Source organism: Heterocephalus glaber, unplaced genomic scaffold, assembly GCF_053883595.1.
Source record: "Heterocephalus glaber isolate CG9 unplaced genomic scaffold, H.glaber_assembly_v1.0 deba00001481, whole genome shotgun sequence".
Classification (NCBI taxonomy): Eukaryota; Metazoa; Chordata; class Mammalia; order Rodentia; family Bathyergidae; genus Heterocephalus; species Heterocephalus glaber.
This window is the reverse complement of record NW_028258317.1, coordinates 39,203,528-39,215,350: the sequence shown is the minus strand read 5'-3', so window position 1 is coordinate 39,215,350 and position 11,823 is coordinate 39,203,528.

The window sequence follows — 11,823 nt, the reverse complement described above, 5'->3', positions numbered from 1 at the left end:
TCACTTTAATTGTCTGCTACATTTAAATTTTAGTGGTATTTCCCAAATGTTCTTCAATTGGGATCACCTCCTCTAGCCTATCAACTTGTGCCTGACCATCCCTGTCAGTGAACTCTAGCCTCCCCGGTCCCCTGCAGCCTGGGTTCCTCTCTCTGATGACCTCTGTCCCTCCCCTGGACTTCCATGCTTCTGACTTCCTCATTTCTCCCTCTCAGGGTGGAACTTCTGATGTCTGCTCCTCATGGCAGACTACTTTATGGAGTTGGGAAGAAACAGTGATTTTCATGACAGACATTAGTAATCTTTGGTTTTGGTGATGACATGGAGGGGGAAAGGAAGTCTCCACTGTCACCTGACTTCTGAAAGTTTACCTAGAGTGTAAAGAGGCAACATGATTGTGAAAAGCATCTGTCTTCTTGCTAAATTTGCATTCCATTACTACAGTGTAGGCTCCTCGGGCGTTGTAAGTTTCAGGATCCAGAATTCACAGGATGTTTGAGTATGAATGTAGATAGGAAGAAAAGGAAGGGCTGATAACATTTATGAATATGTCAAACCTGCTTATAAAGAATAATAGCCATAATCATACAAGGACACAAAGTTCATCAGTGCCAGAAATTCTTTTTGTTTTTCTCTCTGGAACCTCTCATTTTAGTTTTTTTAAGCTAAAATTTCCCTCACTATAAATTAGAAAATTCTGACAACCTGATTCATTTGCAAAATAAAATGTATTTGAAAAATAGCCAAACTAGTTTGATCTCCCTCAATATATTACAGCATATGGGTTTCATTCCATTTTATGAGGAAATTTGACACTGATTATGATAAATCTATTCAGAGCCTCACTTCTTCATCTGCATATTCCAAAGTATTTTAAAGTCTTTGTTAAAACTTTCAACTTTTGTAGAATTTCAAAGACTTCACATCAAAAGGTTTCAATGTGATCAGTTTATACATGAGATTGTAACATTAGATAGAAAATGATTCAATGTAACTGGAATTAAGAAAGTAATTTAGCTTATTCAGGCAGTAGATTCACTCTCTTTATACGAGGAGTTGTTTTGTGAACAAAATGATGGGGTTAAGAGAATCCTTAGAAGGCTCCCTGTTGGAGGACAGCAACAAGGTCCTGCAGGTTGTGAAGGTCTCTCTCAGAGCCTCCACCCTCAGCGCCCTTGCATACCCTGTTGTCAGTAAGTTCTCCTGATACCCTGCCTTCCTATTTGCATGTTTCTCAAACATTATCCCACCTAATCATTCCTACCAGTGCCTAGTTTTTAGAGGAGTAGTAGTGAAGATGCTACTAAAAACTGACAGAAACATATATCGGATGGTCCTCATGGGATTGCCTCAGCCTTTCCTACACCTCTCACTGCTTGTCACTGCATTATTTATGAATAGGGATCGATGGTGTTATTAAATAGGAAATGTGATTTTGATAAGCCTGAGAAATCCCACCAGTCTCTGAGTTTCTTGTTTACTAGAGGTTTACAAAGAAATAATAATTGGTTTCTCACAGTTAGAAAAATCTCTGGCTCCTCTAGCCCTGTAATTCTCCTAAAATTGTACAGAGGAGGCCATGGCTTACATTTTAGTTATGATTTCCAGTCACCCTCTTTTTGTCTTATGGGTCACTGATGTCCTTCCCTCCTCCTGTGCTTCTTCCTCAGCACAAGAAGCTCTCATGAGACCATTAAGACTGTATACTGCTTTGTCCTTAATGGCAGTACAAACCTGTGAAACCCATTCCAATTATTTCAAGTAGCAGGAAGTGCAGATACACAATATGACTGTGGCATCATAGCACCCCCAATCATCAGTACTACATTTCCTTCATACCCTACCCTGATCAAGAGCACAGAGAATATAACAATCTATAATGGTTTACTCTTCATTAAAATTCAATTTCCTTTTTAGTCATTATCAGGGATTTCAACAAACACATTTTGGAAATCATAATTTTGCCTGCCAGCTGGATATAAGTTCACAGAGGAAGGAGGAAAGTTATTAGTCTTATTTTATGGCTAACACATTGAGGAGTATATGAGGAATTTTAACTCTTAAATAAATCCGTGTATAAAAAAATGTGGTGACACATTAGCAGAAAAATAGACAACAGAATCATTACTGAGATCTAGATCTTACAATTATGATTAGTCTTTCATCTGAGAGATGATAGATAGATAGAAGATAGACAGATAGATGATAGATAGATAGATAGATAGATAGATAGATAGATGATTGGTTAGTTGAATGGATAGATGGATGAATACGTGGGTAAATTAGAGAGATAAAAAATGGATGGATGCTAATTCTACTTCTTCAACTGAGAAATGTCTATTCATTTCAGAAGCCCATTTCTGGACTGGGTCTTTAAATTTGGGGGGGGGGTCTGATTTTTTTTAAGTTCTTTATATAGTCTAGATAGTAGCCCTTTGTCTGAGGAACAGCTGGTTAAATTTTTTTCCCACATTGTAGGTTGTCTCTTCACTCTGTTGGTGGTTTCTCTTGCTATGCAGAAGCTTTTTAATAATATGAGATCCTAGTTGTTGATTGTTTGTGCTAGTTCATGGGCAAATGAGGTTTTGTTCATAAAATCTTATCCTACACCAATGTCTTCAAGAGTTCCTCCTAACCTCTCTTCAAGCTGGTTTAGTGTTTCTGTTTTAATATTTAGATCTTTATTCCATTTTTATTTTAGTTTAGTGCATGGTGAGATATATAGGTCTAGTTTTAATCTTTGACCAGTTGAAACCCAATTTTTCCATCACCATTTATTAAAGAGGCTATCTTTCCTCCAGTGATGGTGTTTGGCTCCATTGTCAAATATAAGATGGCTTAGTTTGTCTGGAGTTGTTTCTGTGTCCTCTAGTCTGTTCCACTGATCAAGTCTCTTTCTTTGACAATACCATGCTGTTTTTATCACAGTGGCTTTGCAGTATAGTTTCAAGTTGGGGATTGTGATATTCCATGTCTTGTCTTTGTTGTCTAGAATCACTTTTGCTATTCTGGGCCTCTTCTGGTTCCAAATGAATTTTTGGATCGTTTTCTCTAGTTTTGTGAAATATGCTGTTGGAATTTCAATTGAGATTACATGAATCTAATAGCAGTTTTGGAAGAATGGCCATTTTCACTGTATTGGTTCTTCCTACCCAGGAACAAGGGATGTCTTTCCATTTTCTGATATCCTCTTGATCTCTTTTTTCAGAGTTCTGTGCTTTTCAAAGTAGAGGTCTTTTGCTTCTTTTGTTTCCTAGATATTTCATTTTTGGGGATGCTATTGTGAAAGGAATTGTTTCCTCAGTTTCTCTCTCAATGAGTCTATTGTTCATGTACAAGAAAGCTATTGATTTTCGACTGTTGACTTTGTATCCAGCTACTCTACTGAATCTGGTTATTAATTCTAGGAGTCTATTAGAAGAGCTTTTGGGTTCTTCTATGTAGAGTGTCATGTCATCCACAAATAATGACAGTTTAACTTCTTCCTTTCCTATCTTTATTCCTTTTATTTCTTTTTCTTGTCTAATTGCTGCCACTAATGTTTCCAACACTATATTGAACAGGAGTGGTGACAGTGGACATCCTTGTCTTGTTCCTGATTTTAGTGTGAAGGATTTCACTTTTTGACAATTCAGTATGATGTTGGCTGTTGGTTTTTCATAGATGGCTTTTATCAGGTTGAGATAGAGACTGTCTGTTCCAATTTTCTGTAGGATTTTTAATCATGAATGGGTGTTGGATTTTGTCAAATGCTTTTTCTGCATCTACTGACATGGTCGTATGGTTTTTGTCCTTGACTCTGTTAATATAGTGTATTACATTTATTGATTTATATATGTTGAACCATCCCTGCATTCCTGGGATGAATACCATTTGGTCAGGGTGTATGATCTTCTTGATAATCCTCTGCATTCTATTTGCCAGTATCCTATTAAGGATTTTTGCATCTATTTTCATTAGGGAGATTAGCCTGTAGTTCAATTTTTTAGCTGGGTCTTTCCCTGCTTTGGGGATCAATGTGATACTTGCTCCCAGGAATGAATATGGGAGTATTTCTTTCTTTTCGATTTAATTAAAGAGTTTGAGAAACATATGAAAAAATGTTCAACATCACTAGTCATTCAAGAGATGCAGATGAAAACAATGCTGAGATTCCACCTCACTCCAGAAAAAATGGCTGCTATCAAGAAATCAACCAACAACAAATGCTGGCAGGGCTGTGAGGAGAAAAGAACCCTTCTCTATTGTTGGTGGAGTGTAGACTGGTGCAACCACTGTGGATCAGTGTGGAGATCCCTCAAAGAACTAAGATTAGAAGTCCCATTTGACCCTGCTATTCTCCTGCTGGATATCTTCCCAAAAGATTGAAAAGCATCATAGAACAGTGATTTATGTGCACCCATGTGTATAGTAGCACAGTTTGTAATAGCTAAATCTGGTAAACATCCCAAATCCCCATCAGCTGGTGACTGGATAAAGATGTGTGGTTTTTTTATACAAAATGGAGTATTATTCAGCCGTAAAGAAGGATAAACTAGAGACATTTATAGCTAAATGGATGCACAGTGAGGACACACATGTGTAAATACCAAACAGATTCTCTGGTGTGAGAAACTGCAAGAGTAATGAGAACCAAAATAGGTAATGTAAAATAATAATAGGTAATAGGTAATTAAAATAGGGAGAAAAGGTCCAAAAGAGAAGAGGAAGTAGGGAGGAGGTGTGGAAAGGAAAAAAAGAAATACAAAATATGAGAAAAGGAAAAAATAGAAACAACATTTTTGCAAATGGGGGGTGGAGGAGAAGAAGAGAAGGAAGGGGAATGGAAACAAAAACAAAAACAAAGATATCATGTACAGGTAAAAATTCCCAATGATGAATGTGATCATAATATATACCTAAAATGTACCAATAAACTTAATGGAAAAAATAAATAAATGGATGGATGGATGGATGGATGATGCATGGATAGATGGGCAGATGACTGGATAGACAGACAGACAGACAGATAGATATGCTACATTGGACCCTTCAAAATAGCCAATAGTTGGTAAGTACAAAGAGTTACTAGTGAATCATCAAGAAGAAATTTCCTCTTTCTCCTTGGCACAAAGCTAGAATAAATTCTCAACCTTCACCATGGCACCATGGGGCCAGATGAGTAATTCTAGTCCATCAAGTGAAGTAAGCTGCTTCCTGTCTGATCTCTGGAAGATCTTCCACATAGTAATTCTCCACATTCCTTCCTCCTTCACTGTCTTGATGCAAAAATGCACAGTTCTATTGAAAACCAAGGGTTGAAGATAAAAGATTCACAAAATGGAAAGTATATGAGTCTTTTCACTTAGTAAGGAAGCATTCTTCATAGGAACACCCATATTAAAACAGTCACAAGTGTGATAATTTCATGAGGTCCAAGATTTGTCTACAACTTCAGCTAGAATTTAAAAAGTATAAGCAATTATGCTTCCACTTTACAGAAACCATGATGATGAGGAAAGAGAAGAGCTATAACTGCCCAGGCTCACCTCATCCATGATAAAACAGACGTAAGAGAAACTGTAGGACTCTTTCATGACTTTAAGTCAGTATCTCAGAAATAAGCCTCAGTGTCTATTTGTACATGTACCAGATTGGAAAAAGAGAATAATTTCCAGAGCTTAATTAAGAGAATGATTAAAGCAGCCACTTCCAAAAATTATACATGTGTATATTTATAAATGTTTGCAATATGTAAATATGCATATATGACTTTATACATAATTGCATACTATATTTGATATGAGTAGTGTATATTACATAATATATAGATAACTTATAATTAAACTATTTTGCATCCTATACATTAGATTTTTTAAGCAGTTAATTTTTTTAAATGGTTTAGTATTTATTCAGTATATATTGACATTTCACTGTAGAAGCTGACTTCATAAATATTTATTTCCTAGTAAAATTTCTCATCCTTATGCTCTTATTATAGATATTATAATAGAAATTAAAGCATAATTTGTATCAATTTTTTTTGGTACTAGGGATCAAACTCAGGACCTTGTGCTTGTGAGGCAGGCACTGGAACCACTGAGCTAAACCTCCGGCCCCTCAATATTATTGATATATAAGCAATGATCAAAAATACAGTGAATGGTTAAATGTTTTAAAACTGATTAAATTTCTTTTAAAACCTCTCAAAACAGTCCCCTCATTTTGTTTTATTTTCATTAGTACATATTTTCAATACATAATGATTACAGTTGCTGTGGGGCATTGTTTCATGTACTAACACATCTTAGTTCTTTTTAATCCTCTTCATCTTCCATCTCTCCCCTAGCCCTCCATCTCTTGGTCCCCTTCCTTTTTGCAAAAGACCTAACCCCTCACTTTGAGCACTTTATCCTACGATTCTTGCCACTTTCTGAAGCAGCTCTGGTAGGCTTCTTTTGTAAGTGTCTTGATGAAGTATGATTGAAAAAAAATACCATGAGCCCTGATGGTCAGCTCCATCCAACAGAAATGGGGGCATAAAACATTACTGTTGGGCTCACCAACCTTATTCACTGGCTCTGATCTTGTGCACCTTCTAGCTCTTCCCAAGCCAAGAAGGCTCTGCAGGTGAACACCATGAGTGGACTCAGGACGCTGAAGCAGCAATGACAGTGCAAACTGGTGTTGAATTTCGAAAGCTCAGAAAAGAAGCTAAAAGCACAATGTATCAGAGACCATATTATCCAAGAACATGCAAAATACTCTGCCCCAAAACAGAAACACTGTGCTTGACTGACTTTCTGCTCCGTGACACAAAAGCGCCGGCCTTACATTCTCCTTCGCTTTCCCTGCTTAAGCTCCTCCGAGAGGTAAAAATGCATGACTGGACTAACAGACGACTTTCGGTTGCCTCAGTGCCTGAGGAATGCTAGCTACTAATCTAAGCTTCGTGCAACTAAGGGTGTAATTTAATAACACAGAATCCAATAGGAAAATTAATATATCTGATATCATTTGCTACAAATTATCATGAAAGATATTAATATTCATTAACAATTTTCTTGCAAAAATGCACATGCTTCTAAAGTGCTCCATCTCTTCAAATTAATCCAAATTCCTGCTTTTTATCCCTTAGACATGCAATTAATTATTTCATAAATGACAATTATAAGACTTCAAAAACTGGAAAGAGGGGATCATTCCTTTTTTCTTTTTTTTTCTTTTTTCTTTTTTTGTTTGTTTGTTTTTTGTTTTTTGTTTTGGTACTGGGGATCGAACTTGGGACCTTGCACTCAGGCACCAGAACCACTGAGCTAAATCCCCAGCCCCATTCCTTTTTTCTTGAGGTATGATCCATGCCACTGAATGTAAGATATGCACACAATAGTGTTTACTAGGTAATCTTATAAGACTGCCAACCTGTGTGTTTCTGAACAACACAATTCTTAATTCTCCACCAATTACTTTTCCCCATGCTTATTTCCAGTAATCTTTAATGCAATTTCTTTGGTTTAAGAGTATGTCAGCATTAAGATATAATTCATGCAATTAAGTAATATCATTGATCTAAAGGTCTCTGAATATTCTCTTTTATTATCTGGTGATAAGTAATTATTACTTTTTAATGTATTATTTCCCTCATGCTATAATGTTATTAATGCTTTACATTTAGCCATTGTTGTACCATAAGGCAAAGTCACTGTAAAAAGTAATTTCTACCAAAGAATTATGAGCAATAATTTGCACAATAGGCCAAGGATTATTGCATGTGGATTTTAACATTCAGTTCTAATAGAAGTTGTGAATAATTGTGCTGGATTATGAAATTTTCACCACTCCAAAATTTTAACTTCTGTCTTTGTGGCTAAAGAAGGAAGATCTAAGTACATATTTCTTTGTATTCTTTAAACAGAATCTTATTTTAGAAAAACAACTGAAGCTAAACTTCCACCTAAGGTGGAAATTCATGTCGGTATGTATGGTAGGATTTTCTATTGGTGATTAACAAACAGGTTTTCGCAATTAATAGAACATGTTCATTTGAGATTTTTATCTTTCTCTAGTGTTTAAAATTTTTGTTCTCCAGGACTACTGATACATTAATTGAATTTTAATAATGTAAAATTCATTTCAGTCTACTAAGAGTTATGAATTAAGTTCTAGTTGCAGTGTTTTCTATCTGCTTTAAGATAACCATCTTTGATTTATTCATTTAAACTAGTAGGTGCCGATTGTTGCCTACACCCTGTAAGAATTTTTACCAACAACACATGACTACGGACCCATTCTACAGAAGAGGAACTGAGATTCAGAGAAACAGGCACTTGCTCAATGAGGCAAAGCTGGTATATTTTATGACTTAAATACAGCACTCTTTCTACTGCTCAGCCTTGTTGTCTTAGAATGTTTTATGTAGGACTCACAAGAAGGTGTTCTGAGGGAATTGTGGGAATTATACAACCACAAGTTGTAGATAGAGTATGCTTTTCTCTTTCAACATAGCATGATACAGTATTTATTTATATCTGCATGGTTAGGTACACATTAGAAGATTGTAGTCGTTGAAATAAAGACTTTAAAAGTTGCAAATATAATACAAAGAATTTCTGTATGTCCTTCACACACTTTCCTTAATGTTAAAATTACTTTGGTATGTTTGTCAAAACTAAGAAACCAACATTGGTGTATTACTACTAATTTTATTTAAAACAATAAAATGATAATTTAATTAGACCTGGAAAGAAACATAATTAAAATAAACCAAAGCTATAAAAAACTAAATATTTTATATCCATTGTTATTCATAATTAATTTTGCTTTAAGTGAATGAGTAAGGCTAGTGATTAATGAATATATGCTAAGTGGATGCATATTGAGGCGACACTCTTAAGTGAAATAAATAGGACACACATGAATAAATTCCGAATAGTTTCTCTGGTGTGAGAAACTGAAAGTGTAAATAAGGACTAAATGTATAATAGGTAATGTGAAATAGGAAGAAAAGGGGCAAAGGGGAAGGAAGTGGGAGGGCTAGGGGAAAGGATAGAAGGGAATGGGATTAATATGAGAAAATGGAAAAATAGGAACAAAATCTTTGTAAATAGGGAGGACTGGAGGGGTTGAAGGGAGGGTTGGGCAAGGGTGAAAAATAAGAAGCAAGAGAGACTATGTAAAGGTGCAAATTTCCAATGATGAATGTCATTATATTGTATACCTAAAATGTACCAATGATTAGAATGAATAATCGATAATGTAAAATAGGAAGAAAAGGTCCAAAGGGGTAGGGGTAGTGGGAGGGGCAGGGGAAAGGAAAGAAGGGAAAGGAAAAATGCTGAGAAATGGAAAAAATGGAAATAAAGTCTTTGTAAATAGGGAAGGGTGGAGGGGGTGAAGGGAGGGCTAGGAATGGGGAAAAAATAAGAACCAAGATGCATTATGTAAAGGTACAATTCCCAATGAGAAATGTAATTGTGTTGTATACCTACAATGTACCAATAAAAGAATTTAATTAAAAGAAAAAAAAGAATCAGTACTATTGAAAAAACAAAAGCAAAGGTCTGCAAAGATATGGAAAATGAATGAAACAATTGTGTTTTTCTGGTAAGAATGTAAAATAATAAATATTAAATTACCATATCATCCCCCCCCAAAAAATGAATATATGAATTTAGTGGAATTAGCAAGATATTTTAAAATTAAGCATCCCAATTTAAAGACAGATGTCCAGTTCTTAAATCTAAGCTATATTCAACCTAGAACTTTACCACATTTTACAAAGTTAGCATTTGGAATAATCATTTGGTACAATATAATATATATGACATAAATTGATTATAATATTCAATGTAGATTACAAATAAATCAATACATAAGTGGTAAAGCAAAAGTGGCTTTCATAAAGTAGTTATATTAGGTAACTGCACTTATGAAACTAAAATTACAAATACATACTAATTTTGCCATATTCAAACTGGAATATTGCATATATTTAAATATTAGTCATTATCATTTAAATAGAAATAGATAATCTCTAGAATTACCCATAGTCAGTTTCTCAATGTAGATGCTTTAAAATCCTGCCTCCCCCCCTCCCCATTCTCAGAAAAGTAAACTAAGGAAACAATTGGAGGTTAAAAGTTCATCAAAGAATTACTACTGATAATAATGAAGAGCTGGAAACAGCAAAAATTAGGAAAAGTACTCAATGAAAAATATAACCACTGATATTAATTGGATGATGTTTTACCCAGTGGAGAAAAGCCCAAGGGGTACAGTACTCTCCTTTTCTCTGGGCACATAGACAATATCCCAAGATGCCCAGCTGATGCCTGAAGCCATGGCTAGTACTAAACTTTACATATACTGTGTTCCATCCTAGTTAAACTCACCCTAGAAACGAGGAACTACAACATACAATTCATTTTCCTTCCTTACTAAGTCAAGAGCTTTACCTTTTCAGTTAAAAAAAAAAGTTTTATGGCTTCTCTTACATATCCAGATTGCCAGTATCACTATGCTTGCACTTTGGAGGCATCATTAAGTAAAATAAAAGTTTCTTAAACACAAGATTGGCCCTACTTACACAGATTACCTGATAACCTCTGATAACTGAGAGAGGTACTAAATAAATAATGAGTTAGCAGCATGTACAACATGGATATGCAGGAGAAAGGGATGATTCTTCACCCAGGATGTCAGCATGAGATTTCATCGTTCTACCCAGTGTAGTGCATGACTTAAAATTTATAAATTATTTTTGCAATTTGCCACTTAATATTTCAGACTACAATTGACTAAAGGTAACTGAAACCACAGAAAGCAAAATTAAAGAAAAAGGAGACCCATTGTATACACAATTGTCAATCACATCTAAGTGTTAACAAGCTTGTGAATCAATAAGCACTTTTAACACTTATCGGGGGAATATAAAATGATACAACTACCTTGGACAACAATTTAGAATTACCTTGTGAATATTCCTAAACTCAATGACTGACAATTCCCTTTCTAGAGACTTATCACAACCTGCATATATGTGTAATAAGTAAAGACTATTTATAGCAGCATTGTTCATGCGACAAAAAAATGAAAAATAACCTGAATATACACCAACAGGAGAATGGGTAAATATACTGTCATATATATAATCTTACAATGGCATATCAAATTGCTACTTATAAAAACTATAAAACATTTCTGCAACATTTCACATGCAACAATTTGGATACACATTAGTAACATAGTAGTAGTAAAAAAAATCTAATCACTTTAGGCCACTTATAGAATGATACTAATTTTGTGATCCTGATAGCCTACGGATCCAGCTGAGAAAAAAAAAGTTGTCCTTATCCATAGGATAAATAATCATGAAAATTCTTCTGTTTCTTTAAAACATTGTATGAAATATCCTAGGAAGCACATTAATAGACATTTTGTATACAAAACAGACCAAAAATAAAAATAAAAAAGAGAATGACACTTTAAATTGGCTGACAATATCTTAGTAACAACACTTTAATATGGTTGTAATAAATCATATTGATGGCTTAGAGAAGGGCTATAAATAGGAGAGTCCTCTTCCTATTTCTTCCCTCAATTTACATAGCCTTAGTCATATTTTTTGTCGGTAACCATACTGCTAATTGTCTAACATAGTTTTCTGGTCAGTTTTATGGTGTAAGAGTCAACACATTGACAGCCAACATTAACCATGAATCCTGTTAACTGTTGTACAAAAGTTTACATTTGAAGATTGACTTCATAAGCATAAATTTAAACTTCAGGAAAAAGCACCTGTTGAATTATACATATCCATTACCCTTAGTGCCACTGGCATACAGA